Raw genomic sequence first — 16,777 nt, forward strand, 5'->3', positions numbered from 1 at the left:
TTTGGAAATTAAAGAAACTGCAGAATGATATTAAAGGATGATTTTATTACATTTTAATGATTGTTGCAGCTGCCCATGGACTGGTATATAACTCTCTTTTGCTATGGAGTCAGTTGCAACATTTGAGTTTGTCTGTTCAAGTGTAAATTGTACGGATACTGTCAGATATACACGTTTGCAGCAGTGCAGGTGAGATGCTGATGGATGCGTGTTTAATGTATTACAATTTTGTCTTTCTAATACAAAAAGTCTCTGACAAATTGAAGAAAATTAAAAAGGTGTTACAGCGTCTCCCCTAATACTTGCTGTAAAAATTAATAATTTATTCATTTACATTTTGTCACTCTTTTCCTGATACATATTTTCTCACATTCTGTGTTCATTTTTTATTAAGTGCTCTATCTCTTAGTAAATATAACAGCAACAGCAGAAAAGGGAATTTGTCTGGGGTGGTGTGTGACACTGTCCCTGCTCGGAAAGTTGCTGGTTCAAAGTGAAACGAAATATCAGCCTTGTCTGTGCTCATCTAATGTAACTAAGTAACTGAACATGTTGACTTCAGGCCAGAGGTGTCACATTCCACATTCTTCTGTCTATAGAAATATGCTGAAATAACGGGCCAGCACAACTGCTTTCCTTATTTTTTGGTTTAACGATTTTTAAGTAGGATAAATTTCAAACTAATCATGGTCTGATCTGTTGAAACATTGTCGAATTGCACAAATGTGCAGTTAGTGGGCTATAGAACAGTCTGACGATATAAATCAGCTAAAGCAGTTCTAAAAAGAGGAACTCACCAAATGTAGATCACCAGAGAATTCAGTCTCTCTCAGGATATAGCTGTTTGCTGGTTTCACATTCAGTCAGCCGCTATGCTTTCTTCAATAGCTTTTGAATGGTTAGTGCAACAAGATTAACATGGATTAATTACATTTTTTTTTTGTAATTAAGACAAGCAGCTACACATCATTATGTTCAGAAACTGATGCTTTTTAAAAGCTGTATAATGAGCTCTATGACCAAATTCCTGAATGTAATAAAGTATGTATGTGTCAAAACTACTTAATAATGGAAACGTGGAACAGCTGATAACAATCAGGAATTCACACTAGGTTAATGAGGGGGCGTGGCACACAGGAGGATCATACGAGCAGGCCATGACAATAACTTGAAAGAAAAAAATCCTCCTTGACAACATGATTACACGTGCAGAAATTTTTCACACATTTATGCACAACTTAACAGGTGACCATCTCCATGAACATATCCATTTTAAGTTGGAGGTGGACTTTTATGCCCTGCATCATATGCACCTGTCGGAGTCCCTGAGTCCATTGAAGCAGGGTGGCTGAGTCAGACTTTGTTCAGTTAAGTGTAATTGTTTTTCAGGCAGTCATCAGAAGTACATGCAACATGTATCTGTCATTTCCACTCACAGTATCTGGTATTTCATCCAGTAAGAAATTCAACGGAGTTAAAGGCAGTTCAATTTTCAAGATTTTGTCTATCTCTCCTGCCAAAACAACTTTATTTTCGGACAGTCTCAGAATATGTGTGAATTATCACCTATTTTCCCACATCCACCACATGGCTGCTGAGGGGCCCTTACATATTTTTGAGAAAGTCAAAATCAAAGATATCTCATTTTTGTTTTCCATTCAAACTCCTTCCATATATTACTATTAATACTCTTATGGCAGTCAACACAAATCCTTTCCCACAAGTGATCCTCGATTATAATAGTGCTGTACTCATTGTCACTAATCCAACTATGAAGCTCAATTTTGAGACTGCTGGGATTGCTGTAGAGCAGGGGTCACCTGTTCTCAGGTAAATACCAGGAACAGGTGCGGCTCATCAGAAGCCAAGTGGGACAGAAAACCTACTGGATAGTAGCTCTCCAGGACCGGAGTTGGAGACCCCTGCTGTAGAGGCTGCTGGGATTGCTGCACTGCAAGGGAGTGGTGTAGACGCTGTGTGGACTTGTGTTGTGTTGTGCGCCTGTTGAAGCGGTTGTTTGGAATTATTTGGAAGTATATTTAAGTGTTTGTGTGCCAGTACAGTTGCATGGGTGGTTGTTTTTTTATTTTTTTTCGGTCAGCATGAGTGCTTGTCTGTCCTTGCCAATAAACAGCCTGAGTGTTATCGATAGCTGCAGGTGTTGCGTGAGCGGCGTTTATGTCCGCGTACCTTCGCAACAAACACCCGCAGAGTAATATTATCTAATGTTGGTAACATTAACTCGGAAATGGAAAACTCGGAAAACTCGACTGAGCTTTGCTCGGTTGCCAGTTGGGGCCGGGAGGACATTTTCCACTGTTTTTCCCGCTCCGGTCTGCTCTTGAGAGGATTTTTTTGTGTTTTTTTGGGCTCCCAAGAGCAACTTCGCTTTATTTTAGTTGAACGTGATTCAGCAGGAAGTTAGTCTCGGGTAGGTAGTTGTTAATTTGGTTATTTTAAAGGTTTAATTTCAAAGGTTGTTATCTCTGACGCTGTCAGATAATTAAAAAATTTTCAGTTTTAACGCAAGTGTTAATTTAGCATTTTACTGTACTCGGCACTTTATTGTTTTAGATATGCTATATAAATATACTGGGCTGGGAGTACGGGGTCATAGTGAGTTAGGTAACTATGGGGCCGGCTCAGTGTTGTGTTTGCAAGATGTTTCCCCTTCTGGATGTTTGCGTCCAGTCAGACTTGATCTGTGAGTGATGTAAGTTAGTGGACTCACTCATGGTCAAGGCTCGTGACCTCGAGGAGCAACTGGCTCTCATTCGAAACAAGAAGGAGTTAGAGGAGAGAGTTAATACACATTTCAGGAAAACGGTGTGTAGGTCACAAGCAGGGAGGGGGGAGAATGAAGAACATATAGGTTGAGAGAGCTGGGTGAACGTAGGTCATAGAAAAGGACGTACACAGTTTACAGAGGCTGCATCACCTGAAAATCTGAAATGATGGTGTCTAACTGCTTTCAGGTGCTTCCAGGTTTAGAGTTGGACGAGACTGGGGAGGCAGGTGGGCCCTTGGGCACCAAGAAGCCCCCTCCCCCCAGGAGAAGGGAGGTTGTGATAGTAGGGTACTCAATTATTAGAGGTGTAGATAGTTATGTGTGCATCCATGGTAGAGGGTCCTGTGCAGTGTATTGCCTGCTTGCATGGTGCCCAGGTAGGGGACCTTCTGAATCGTGTGGACAGGCTTTTGGCCCCAGCTGGAGTGGATCCAGTGATCATGGTGCATGTTAGCACCAACGACATAGGAAAGGGCAGGAGGGCTGTTCTGCAGGATAAATTTATAGAAGTCGGGGATAAGCTTAGAAGCAGAACATCCACGGTGGTGTTCTATGGAATGCCACGTGCAAGCCAGGGTAAGTTAGCTGAGATAAGGAGATTAAACACGTGGCTAAATGGGTGATGTAGCATAGAGGGATTTAGTTTATGAGGCACTGGAAGACCTTCTGGAACAAGTGGGATCTGTTCAAGTCGAACGGGTTGCATCTGAACCAGAGGGGAACCAGTGAATTGGGGATGTGTATGTGTAGAGTAGTTGAGGAATGTTTAAACTAGGGACTGGGGGGGCGGCGGAGAGGTTAGTTATGAATATAGGTGCGGAGGAGGCGGAAAGCCCCAAAAAATATTAAAAGTAGGCACTATAAAAGGTCTACCCTTTGCGGTCTGTACAGACACTCCTCTACTTGTGAACGAGATAAGTTCCAAACGGCCGTTCGTAACTTGAATTGTTCATAAGTCGTTATTCAGCATATGGGTATACGCAAGTACAAAGAACTAGGATTCTGAGAGTACGCACGTTGCGTTTCTGCACGCACACTAGGCGGAATTGGTGTGCAGAAAAAAAAAATGACATTGCAGACAGGAAACGGGAGCCCAAGGAACATAATTTGTACTTACAGTCCTCTTCGTTTGTATGTCTGAAAGTTCGTAAGTTGAAAGTTTTTAAGTAGAAGAGCGTCTGTTTAAATGCTAGGAGTATTAGAAACAAAATTCATGATTTAGAGGATTTAATTTCATCTGACACTTACAACATTATAGGAATAACAGAAACATGGATTAGTGGCAGTGATGGCGAAGAATATAATATGGATAGTTACACGTTCCGTAGGGACCAGATAGGCAAGAAGGAGGTGGTGTTGCAGTTCAGTCTATGTAAAAGAAAACTTGCAGGCAAGGGAGCTCACTGATAAAAATAAAAGTACAGAAGCTGTATGGATAAAATTAGATGTTCGAAACCCAAATGACCTAATTGTTGGTGTTTGTTGCAGAGCAATGTAGCTGCAGAGGAAAGCAGAATGTTATATGACGATACTGAGATTATGAGTAATAAAAATGATGTGGTGGTTATGGGTGATTTTAATTTATCTGGGATACAGTGGGACAAAGTCTCTGGCTCTTCTGTAAATGAACTTGAGATGGTGGAATTAGTACAGGTTTGTTTTTTTACTTGTTAATACCCCTAACAGGGGAGAAGCCCTTCTTAATCTTGTTAGGATAGGATTGGAAAAGTTTTATAACTCCTGGACGGTAGTGATCATAACATGGTTAAATTTGAGGTTAATTTTAGTGTCCAAAGAGCAAAGTCCAAAACAAAAGTATACTGTCCTGCCCCACTTGTCCGCTCGTTCTGTGTGCCACGCCCCCGTGTTAACCTTGTGTGGATTCCCTGTGTTCACCAGCTCTTTCTCGTTGCTGTCATTAGTCCAATGTATTTAGCTCAATTTTGAGACTGCTGGGATTGCTGTAGAGCAGGGGTCACCTGTTCTCAGGTAAATACCAGGAACAGGTGCGGCTCATCAGAAGCCAAGTGGGACAGAAAACCTACTGGATAGTAGCTCTCCAGGACCGGAGTTGGAGACCCCTGCTGTAGAGGCTGCTGGGATTGCTGCACTGCAAGGGAGTGGTGTAGACGCTGTGTGGACTTGTGTTGTGTTGTGCGCCTGTTGAAGCGGTTGTTTGGAATTATTTGGAAGTATATTTAAGTGTTTGTGTGCCAGTACAGTTGCATGGGTGGTTGTTTTTTTATTTTTTTTCGGTCAGCATGAGTGCTTGTCTGTCCTTGCCAATAAACAGCCTGAGTGTTATCGATAGCTGCAGGTGTTGCGTGAGCGGCGTTTATGTCCGCGTACCTTCGCAACAAACACCCGCAGAGTAATATTATCTAATGTTGGTAACATTAACTCGGAAATGGAAAACTCGGAAAACTCGACTGAGCTTTGCTCGGTTGCCAGTTGGGGCCGGGAGGACATTTTCCACTGTTTTTCCCGCTCCGGTCTGCTCTTGAGAGGATTTTTTTGTGTTTTTTTGGGCTCCCAAGAGCAACTTCGCTTTATTTTAGTTGAACGTGATTCAGCAGGAAGTTAGTCTCGGGTAGGTAGTTGTTAATTTGGTTATTTTAAAGGTTTAATTTCAAAGGTTGTTATCTCTGACGCTGTCAGATAATTAAAAAATTTTCAGTTTTAACGCAAGTGTTAATTTAGCATTTTACTGTACTCGGCACTTTATTGTTTTAGATATGCTATATAAATATACTGGGCTGGGAGTACGGGGTCATAGTGAGTTAGGTAACTATGGGGCCGGCTCAGTGTTGTGTTTGCAAGATGTTTCCCCTTCTGGATGTTTGCGTCCAGTCAGACTTGATCTGTGAGTGATGTAAGTTAGTGGACTCACTCATGGTCAAGGCTCGTGACCTCGAGGAGCAACTGGCTCTCATTCGAAACAAGAAGGAGTTAGAGGAGAGAGTTAATACACATTTCAGGAAAACGGTGTGTAGGTCACAAGCAGGGAGGGGGGAGAATGAAGAACATATAGGTTGAGAGAGCTGGGTGAACGTAGGTCATAGAAAAGGACGTACACAGTTTACAGAGGCTGCATCACCTGAAAATCTGAAATGATGGTGTCTAACTGCTTTCAGGTGCTTCCAGGTTTAGAGTTGGACGAGACTGGGGAGGCAGGTGGGCCCTTGGGCACCAAGAAGCCCCCTCCCCCCAGGAGAAGGGAGGTTGTGATAGTAGGGTACTCAATTATTAGAGGTGTAGATAGTTATGTGTGCATCCATGGTAGAGGGTCCTGTGCAGTGTATTGCCTGCTTGCATGGTGCCCAGGTAGGGGACCTTCTGAATCGTGTGGACAGGCTTTTGGCCCCAGCTGGAGTGGATCCAGTGATCATGGTGCATGTTAGCACCAACGACATAGGAAAGGGCAGGAGGGCTGTTCTGCAGGATAAATTTATAGAAGTCGGGGATAAGCTTAGAAGCAGAACATCCACGGTGGTGTTCTATGGAATGCCACGTGCAAGCCAGGGTAAGTTAGCTGAGATAAGGAGATTAAACACGTGGCTAAATGGGTGATGTAGCATAGAGGGATTTAGTTTATGAGGCACTGGAAGACCTTCTGGAACAAGTGGGATCTGTTCAAGTCGAACGGGTTGCATCTGAACCAGAGGGGAACCAGTGAATTGGGGATGTGTATGTGTAGAGTAGTTGAGGAATGTTTAAACTAGGGACTGGGGGGGCGGCGGAGAGGTTAGTTATGAATATAGGTGCGGAGGAGGCGGAAAGCCCCAAAAAATATTAAAAGTAGGCACTATAAAAGGTCTACCCTTTGCGGTCTGTACAGACACTCCTCTACTTGTGAACGAGATAAGTTCCAAACGGCCGTTCGTAACTTGAATTGTTCATAAGTCGTTATTCAGCATATGGGTATACGCAAGTACAAAGAACTAGGATTCTGAGAGTACGCACGTTGCGTTTCTGCACGCACACTAGGCGGAATTGGTGTGCAGAAAAAAAAAATGACATTGCAGACAGGAAACGGGAGCCCAAGGAACATAATTTGTACTTACAGTCCTCTTCGTTTGTATGTCTGAAAGTTCGTAAGTTGAAAGTTTTTAAGTAGAAGAGCGTCTGTTTAAATGCTAGGAGTATTAGAAACAAAATTCATGATTTAGAGGATTTAATTTCATCTGACACTTACAACATTATAGGAATAACAGAAACATGGATTAGTGGCAGTGATGGCGAAGAATATAATATGGATAGTTACACGTTCCGTAGGGACCAGATAGGCAAGAAGGAGGTGGTGTTGCAGTTCAGTCTATGTAAAAGAAAACTTGCAGGCAAGGGAGCTCACTGATAAAAATAAAAGTACAGAAGCTGTATGGATAAAATTAGATGTTCGAAACCCAAATGACCTAATTGTTGGTGTTTGTTGCAGAGCAATGTAGCTGCAGAGGAAAGCAGAATGTTATATGACGATACTGAGATTATGAGTAATAAAAATGATGTGGTGGTTATGGGTGATTTTAATTTATCTGGGATACAGTGGGACAAAGTCTCTGGCTCTTCTGTAAATGAACTTGAGATGGTGGAATTAGTACAGGTTTGTTTTTTTACTTGTTAATACCCCTAACAGGGGAGAAGCCCTTCTTAATCTTGTTAGGATAGGATTGGAAAAGTTTTATAACTCCTGGACGGTAGTGATCATAACATGGTTAAATTTGAGGTTAATTTTAGTGTCCAAAGAGCAAAGTCCAAAACAAAAGTATACTGTCCTGCCCCACTTGTCCGCTCGTTCTGTGTGCCACGCCCCCGTGTTAACCTTGTGTGGATTCCCTGTGTTCACCAGCTCTTTCTCGTTGCTGTCATTAGTCCAATGTATTTAGTCCGCATTTCAGTTTGTTTCACCAGTCTGGTCATTGTATTGTCCGTCTGCGTTTCACCTGTCTTACCTGTAATTAAACCTCGTTTTTCCCGATTTTCTGTGTCTGCTCGTGCTTCCCTGATTTAATGCATGACAGAATGACCGGACTCCTGAACAAGACGCCTTCCTACAGGTCCCCCTGTTCCGGTGCCTGAGGTTCCTGTTCCGGTGCCCGAGGTTCCTATTCCAGCGCCTGAGGTCCCCGCGGCTGAGGTTCCTGTTTCGACACCCGAGGTCCCCGCGGCTGAGGTTCCTGTTCCAGCACCCGAAGTTCCTGCTCCGGCGGCCGACATGTGCCCCCCTCAGCTTCGAGTCCCCGTGATGTCCACGCCTGAGGCTCCAGTCCCCATGATGCTTGAGGCCCCAGTCCCGGCAGCTGACCCACCACTCTGCAACACCCCAGTCCCGGCGGATAACGCTCCGCCCCCAGCGGTTCCCGTTATGGCGAACCTTGCGTCACCTTCCCTGGTCCCTGGCCCCTTGACCTCAGTTTCCCTTGTTCCTGGCCCCTCGACCTCAATTTCCCTGGTCCCTGACCCCTTGGCCACAGCCTCCTTGGCTCCGGACACTCCAGTTCCAGTCCCCGCTGTTTCAGTTCCCTACATTCTCGACCCTCGAGTTCCTGTCTCCCTGGCTCATGCCCTTGCTCCCATGTCCACAGCTTCCTTAGCCCCAGTCCCTGTCCCCGAGGAGGTCCCTGTTGACCTGACCATCACTCCTCCCTTCTTGATGGAGCTGGGGGAGGAGCTTGAGTGGGACCTCTCAGAGATTACCTTGACTGTCCCAGTGGGCCCCTCCAGTGGGCGGAGCAGGAACTTCGGGTGGAGCAGGACGAGCAGGGACTTCTGGCAGAGCAGGAGGTGGAGGTGCAGGGACCTCGGGCGGAGCAGATAGCGGAGACGCAGAGACCTCAGGCAAGCAGGAGGCGCAGGGACCACAGGTGGAGCAGGAGGCGAGGCTGGGGATTTTAGGGACTCGTGGGATAGCATCCCCAACTGACCTGGCCCCTTTAAGGGTCAGGCGTGCTCCCCAGAAGGGGTACGCTGCCGGCGCTGGTAGTTTAGTGGCGGTGTCAGGCGCACACTCGTGCATCAATCCAGCTGCGGTGGCTGTATACAGATGAGCATCGGGTAGCTGCAGGGCAGCTGGTGCGAACACTGCCAGGCTCAGAATCAGGAGGGGTTCTTTCCAGTACTTGACAGAGGAAGCAGCGGAGACCAGGGTAGCCCCCAGGAAAATCCCTGGTGCGTCCTCCTGCTTCCCGATACTCCGCTGTTTTTTCTTTCTTCCTGCCTTCAGTGAAACCGGGTAGCGGACTGTAAGGTAGCCCACTGTTGACGTCCACCTGCTACATCATTGCTTCCGCCGCCTTCTCTCTATAAGCCGCCAGAGGCTGTTGCACACTTCATCCGTCAAGTCCTGAGCCGCTTGATATTCCCGGCCTTCGGGCTGACGTAACCAGTATAAAACCTCGTCGGTGAGGTCGAGGTATTCAGCCTCACCGATCCAAGATGTCTTCTTGTGGGGTCCTGTCATTCTGTAATGACCACGTGTCGTGCGAGCGAGCAGGGAGTGGGGAATCAGGGTCAAGCACACACAGAACACAGGGTTTATTGCAGGTGAGGCACAAAGACGCGTTACAACCTTCAATGACTGGACTGGGGATTTAACGCGGATTTAAATACACATGACTAATTGGAACTAACGAGAAACAGCTGATAACATTGGGATTTCACACAAGGTTAATGATGGGGTGTGGCACACGAGAAGACCGGACGTGCAGGTCATGACAGTACCATTTGTAATAGTTATTATATACACACAATAGTAATTATATATACATTATACATACTGTATATGTCACGATTACGCTGGAAGCGAGTGGCGATCTTGCGGGCAGGCGTGCAGGGAGCAGGCAAACAGGCAGAAATCGGGGTAAAACTGGGGTTTATTACGGAACTGGGAGCAGGAGACACTAAACCACACAAGATCCACAATGATCACAATGACGGACAGGGCAAACAGCTAAGACCAGGACTTAAAACAGGACAGGACTAATCAAAGTAGTCGGACACAGCAGGAGACGATCAGGGAAGCACACGTGGGTAATCAGGGGGCGTGGCACGCACGAGGAGTGGACGAGCCGGGCATGACAGTATATACAAGAATATTACAACAATTGTCATAGTTATGTTCTTAACATTCATCCAACAGCCTTTTAAGCAGCTACTTTAGGGTAATATTTTATCATAATGATTTTTATAACAGACATATCAGTCTATTAGGATATTTGTTAAAATATTGTCATCCAACAGCCACTCTCAAGATTCACCTCTCAACAGTCAATTTCAAAAACCCATTTTCAGACATGCTGAGAATTTGTAAAAAAAAAAAATCACATTATAAACATTTCTAACCAAGACATTTGAGCTCTGAAACTTATAGACACAGGGGTTGGCTACACATAGGTGAATGAGACATTCTAAAATTTTATGTGGTTTGATTACTAAAGTGTTAGAACTTTGGAGTGACACTCTTTTTCTCAAAGTCAGTGGCCTACACAATGAATATTGATAAGATAGGTGTCCCCACACCTGTAGCTGTTTGTATACTGTCAATGGCCCATGAGTCTGGAATGTCACTGCGCCCCACACCCATCACTTTGGAAAGGCAGTTTGAAATGCAACAAAAGTAGCAACAATAAAATCCAGTTTATTGGTAAATGGAATGAAAAATGAGAATGGAATGAAAATCCCTCCACTTATACAGCAACCGCGTCTCATGACGACCAGGTACTCGGGTGTTTTCAGCACGAGAAGAAAGCCAATAAGTGAGAATGTAAGTGACGAACAAAAGAATGAACGTAAAAGTGATTAGACAAACGCAGACGGAACATGAAAAATAAATCCGAAATCGCGGGTGATGCTTTTGGATGTTGAATAGCCAAATATCACTTTTAAAAACGTTTTACATTAATTTAAAAAATCGATTCGTTCAGACTTACGAATCGGTTCGACCGGTTCACAAAAAAAAACTGAGTTAAAAAGAACGATTCATTAGCGAATCGGCCATCGCTAGTCCAGGGGGTTTCTTACATAGAGGTTCATGTAGTCAGAAGAGAGCGTCTGCAAATAATAATTAAAAAAACTAAATATGTGAACATCTTTTAATCCATTACATTTATTTATTATTGTCTTTTTAATGCTTTCTTTTTACTTATAATGGACGTCATTGGAGAGGAAAACGTTTATTATAGTAAAAAGTCCATATTCCTAGCATTTTCGATTAGATTTTTTTTGTCAGGTGAAAGTCTTTATGACCAGATATGTGTGAGAGAAATTTGGTGATTTCTGTTTTGGCACATTAAGTTACGTTAAGCCTTTTCACATTAAGTGTTTTAGAATGTTCCGAATCAAATGCTTTATGAAAATTGACAAATGCTGCAAAGATATTCGTGCTTGCATTCAATGAGAACCCTCAGTGCCCGGATGTGATCAATGGTAGACTTCTTAGGCGTAAAACTAGAGATCTCCGGTCACTAGTAGGTGAGCAAGTGATCATGGATCCTGTTAAGGATGACCCTAGCAAGGACCTTACCCGGCACTGAGAGCAATGTTATCTGTCAGGGTCAGCACCCGTCTGTCTGAGTTTTTCATGTTTCCTCCTCATTTGGCTAGCAGATGTCATGGCCATCCTGTCCTCTCCGTTGTCAAAGTCTTCAGTGTGTTCCCCCTGCTCTCCAGATGGCCGCATGGCTCAATGAGCTGAGCATGTGGCTACCTGTAAATCCTTCAGTTGTATGTTGAAATCCTGCCTCTTCTGTTTTTGTATTATTGTAGATTTTATTTCCCACTCATTCATCTGTGTCAGTTTTCTCGTTCCTGTGTCTTGTGATTTGTATTTGGTTTTCTTTTGTTTTTTTGCTTTGTGCCTATGGTTGTGTTTTACCTGTCTGTTATTCCCCTAGTTTTAGATTCTGTTTCCTAGTTTGACTTTCATGATTTAGTCTTATTAATTTCACCTGTTGCCAGGGACGGATTATGGGTTGCGTGGGCCCCTGGGCAAAACGTTCGCGAGGGCCCCCCCCACCACCACCAGCACAATTCAAGGGCCCTTGGCAGCCAAACGCCCTCCCTATAGGGTCAGGGGCCCTTGTAGGCAGAGGATCAAAGAATGTAGGCCCTCTAAAATAGACAAATGAAAATACATTGTTGATAAGCATTGCAAATTGTTTTGGGCTAGGGGCCCCACGGCCCCTGCACCCCAAGGGCCCCTGGGCAGAGGCCCCGCTGGCCCGGTCCGTAATCCGTCCCTGCCTGTTGCCTATTTTGCCAGCCCATATTAATTGTTCTCACCTGTCCTGCATTATTCTTGTTATCTCTCTGTTTTTGCCTTAGTTCAGTTTCCTTGTGGGTCATTGTATTTCATGTGTAGTTCAGTAAGTGTATTTCAGTTGTGCATATCAGAATGTTGAGTTACCCTGTAATGTTTTATATTTGTACTTTGTTCCCTGCCTGGTCCTTGTTGCCTTCTCCCTGGACCTTCTCCCCTTATTTTTTTGCAGTTAGTCTTACTTTTTTCCTATTTACATTTTGACCCCACACAGTCAGTTTGATTTGTAGTGTTCCCAGTGTTTTCAGTTTCTGTTATTAAACTCCTGTGTTCCTGTGAGCCGTAAGTGTATCGTCCACCTTCCTTTTCTGCCTGTACCATGCCCCGCCCCCGTGACAGAAACTTCTGAGTTCGTGACAGTTTTCCCCCTGTTGTTGCCTCAATCCAGGCAATGACCCTTCCTTTTCCAGAACGGGGCTACATGCTCCATTTTCCAGCCAGTTGGGATGAAGCCTGACTCCCAAATGGAAGCAAAGATTGCCTGCAATGCCTGGAGGACAGCCTTACCACCAGCCTGGAGAAGTAAACCCTGGATACCACAGATCCCTGCAGCGAGTATTACTGAATGAACATTTTTTTTCTCTGTATCTTGTAGTGTAGCTGACTACTATATTAAAATAGTAGATTGGCTATAGCTTAGTTACTTTTAATTAAAAGGAACTTGTTTAAAAACAAAAAGGTTCTGACAAACCATCTGCAATATCAAGAAGGGGAAGCAGCTCCTGGTTCCTACTATTTATAGTGGGAAAGGGGTGCTGTTATCCTCACCTGAGGACATCACCCGGAGGTGAAAGGAAAACTTTGAGGACCTCCCCAACCCTGCTTCAGATACATCTAAGCGCACTACCTTTGAGACATCTGATGTCACAGAGCCCGAGGGGGCTGGAGTGGACTTGCCCATCTTTGGAGCTGAGGTGGTTAAAGAGCTACCTGGTGGCCGGGCCCCAGGGCTGGACGACATTTGTCCGGAGTACCTAAAGGCTCTGGATGTTGTGGGGCTGTCATGGCTGACATGCCTTCTCAATAGCGTGTGGATGTCAGTGCTGCTGGATTGGCAGACTGGGGTGGTGGTCTCCTTATTTAAGAAAGGGGACCGGAGAGTGTGTTCCAACTATAGAGGGATCACACTTCTCAGCCTTCCTGGGAAAGTCTATTTTGGGGTACTGGAGAGGAGGGTGAGATCAATAGTAGAATCTGGGATTCAGGAGGAACAATGCGGTTTTCGTCCTGGCCGTGGAACACTGGACCAGCTTTATGCCCTTGTGAGGGTATTGGAGGGAGCCTGGGAGTTTGCCTATCCAGTCAACATGTGTTTTGTGGGTGCGAAGTGGAAAGCAGTGGGGATGAGGATTAGCACCTCCAAGTCCGAGACCATGGTTCTCAGCCAGGAACGGGTGGATTGCCCTCTTCAGGTCAAGGAGGAGGTACTGCCCCAAGTGGAGGAGTTCAAGTATCTCAGGGTCTCGTTCACGAGTGAGGGTAGGTGAGATCAAGAGCTGGACAGACAGATTGGGGCAGCTGCAGTTATGCAGGTGCTTAACTGGTTCGTCATAGCTAAGAAAGAACTGAGCCAGAAAGCAAAGCTATCGATTTATTGGTCCATCTTCGTCCCTACCTTCACCTATGGTCATGAGCTATGGGTAATGACTGAAAGAATGAGATCACGGATACAGGCAGCCGAAATGAGGTTTCTCCACAGGGTGTCTGGGCTCTCCCTTAGATAGTGTGAGAAGTTCAGATATCTGTGTTGAGGTGGTTTAGACATCTGGCGCAGATGCTTCTTGCGTGGCTACCCACAGAAGTTTTCCGTACATGTCCTACAGGGAGGAGGCCCTGGGGCAGACCCAGGATGCGCTGGAGGAATTATATTTCTCGGTTGGCCTGGGAACGCCTCGGCATCCACCCCGAAGAGCTGGTAGAGGTAGCAGGGGAGAGGGAGGTCTGGGTATATCTCCTGAAGTTGCTATTGCACAGTAGATCGCGGGGGGTCCGGAGCCTGTCCCGGAAGCAATGGGCACGAGGCAGGGAACAACCCAGGATGGGGGGCCAGCCCATCGCAGGGCACACTCACACACCATTCACTCACACATGAACACTTATGGGCAATTTAGTAACTCCAATTAGCCTCAGCATGTTTTTGGACTGTGGGGGGAAACCGGAGTACCCGGAAGGAAACCCCACGACGACATGGGGAGAACATGCAAACTCCACACACGTAACCCAGGCGGAGACTCGAACCTGGGTTCCAGAGGTGTGAGGCAACAGTGCTAACCACTGCACCAGCATGCCGCCCCTACATACAGATCAATCAAAAAAAAATCTTTGGAATTAACAAAAATAAAATAATAATCTTTGAGAAAAAAAATCTTTCGAATCAAAAAAATAAATCAATTCATTTTTCTACTGATTTATTTATGTATGATTATGTCACACTTCATTCTTCCATAAGTCAGAGCCGCTCTTAGTGGTCTCATCACTCTTTTCCGTTCATGCCACTAGTGGCCCCATTACTGGGACCGTACAACTCTGAAATGAGTGAAATGCTGTTAAGCAACATGTACTCTGATCATTTAACAGTGGGGGGGATGGGGGTTAATATAATTGCAATGAGCACACATGCATGATGTAAGAAAGATTTTCTCAAGTAATAGAGTAAAGTCATGTATATACTCACTTTTTTGGGTAAATGTATTATTTTCTTATGAGTAAAGCAAACCCAACTTTAAGCAAATAATATGCCAAGTAAGATAAAGGGCTCTATTCAGCATCTGATGCAAAGTGTTGAAAGATGTGATGCACGTGTCTTTGATAACATGAAGCTGATGCAGTTCCCTGTCCAGTTGGGAGGACTCTGCTCAAGGGCTCCGAGCAATGTGAATCTTCTATGGAAGCTAGGCTTGAACCTGTGACCTTATGAGCATAGGCACGGAGGCTTTGGCTGCCAAGCCACATGCTCCCCCTCCAAGGCTGGGTCAGTGAAAACTGTATTTCACTGTCTAAGGGTGCACTGAAAAAATGCTGTGTGGAATTTAAAAAAATCCTAATTTTTGCATAAGCATTTTATAAGTAAGTTTAACTGCAGCACCACTGAGAACAAGTCACTTAATTAGAAGCCTTAACAATCACATATTAAACACAAGGAAATTTAACAATTACCTTCTGGGGTTGTGTAATATTTACATTGTTGTGCATACTAAATAAAAACGTAATCAAATTAAGCCTAATTTGTAAGATGTGGAATCATACATAAAGGAATTAATTAATAGTTATTTGTGATATGTAAATATAGAGTGCTGTAAGGATCAGTTCTTGTATGAATGAATGAGCCATTGACCCCTGGCCACATCCTCCCCCCACCCCTTTTATGGCGCTGATGGGGATGTATCTGGATCACATTTCACTGTTGCGTTGTGCATCTAATTACCATGCGAATGCGATTTGAATACGCGGGAATGTGGCTATTTACAATGCGAATAGCGATCTTTAGGTGAGGGCGGCACTACATGCCCCCAGTGCAGGTAAAACAAAGAAAGGTGACATGGTTTACTTTTTAGCCGATTTAACCTAATTTTAAAAACTTTAATACTTCTGACAATTGACATTTTGAAAAGAAGACAGATTACGGATTTAGTCAGCGTTTTTTTCATGTTTTTATAATATGATGTCAGCAAGTTATGAATTGAAATACATGAGAAAGATACGCATCATCGCTGACGATGCCGTCGACTCTAAAGGGTTAATACCATCATCCTCGACCCCTTGATCACCAAATTGCATAACCTGGGACTCCCCCCAATCACCTGCTCCTGGATCAAGGACTTCCTCACAAATTGGCCCCAGACAGTAAGACTCGGACCCCGTCTCTCCTCCTCCCGGATACTGTGTACAGGCTCCCCACAAGGCTGTGTGCTGAGCCCACTACTCTACACCCTGTACACTTACTGCAGACCTGCCCATAGCAGTAACATCCTTGTGAAGTTTGCTGATGACACAACAGCGGCACTTCCATAAAGTACCAAAAGTATGGTACTTCTTTTGTGTCGGTTTTCTGGTAACTGGTTCCAGTGCCAAATGACATCATCAGTGATCGCCCTTGACTGACATCACAAAGCGCTGTGTTGTATTAGGTGTTGCCCTACAAAATGACCTCCAGCAGACCACTGGTGTGAATGTTTCTGACCAGACAATCAGAAACAGACTTCATGAAGGTGGCCTGAGGGCCCGATGTCCTCTAATGGGCCCTATGCTCACTGTCCGGCACCGTGGAGCTCGATTGGCACCCTGTGCTTTTCACAGATGAGAGCAGGTTCACCCTGAGCACATGTGATTGATGTGAAAGTGTCTGGAGAAGCTGTGGAGAACATTATGCTGCCTATAACATTGTTCAGCATGATCAGTTTGATGGTTGGTAAGTGATGGTCTGGGGAGGCATATCCATGGAGGGATGCACAGATCTCTACAGGCTAGACAACGGCACCTTGACTGCCATTAGGTATGAGGATGAAATCCTTGAACCCATTGTCAGACCCTACGCTGGTGTAGTGGGTCCTGGGTTCCTCCTGGGTTCGACAATGCCCGGCCTCATATGGCAAGAGCATGTACCATTGACTGGCCACCATGCCTGCCTGACCTAAATCCAATAGAACACTTGTAGGACATTATGTTTTGGTCCCTCC

Source organism: Brienomyrus brachyistius, chromosome 20 (assembly GCF_023856365.1).
Source record: "Brienomyrus brachyistius isolate T26 chromosome 20, BBRACH_0.4, whole genome shotgun sequence".
In the NCBI taxonomy this organism is placed as follows: Eukaryota; Metazoa; Chordata; class Actinopteri; order Osteoglossiformes; family Mormyridae; genus Brienomyrus; species Brienomyrus brachyistius.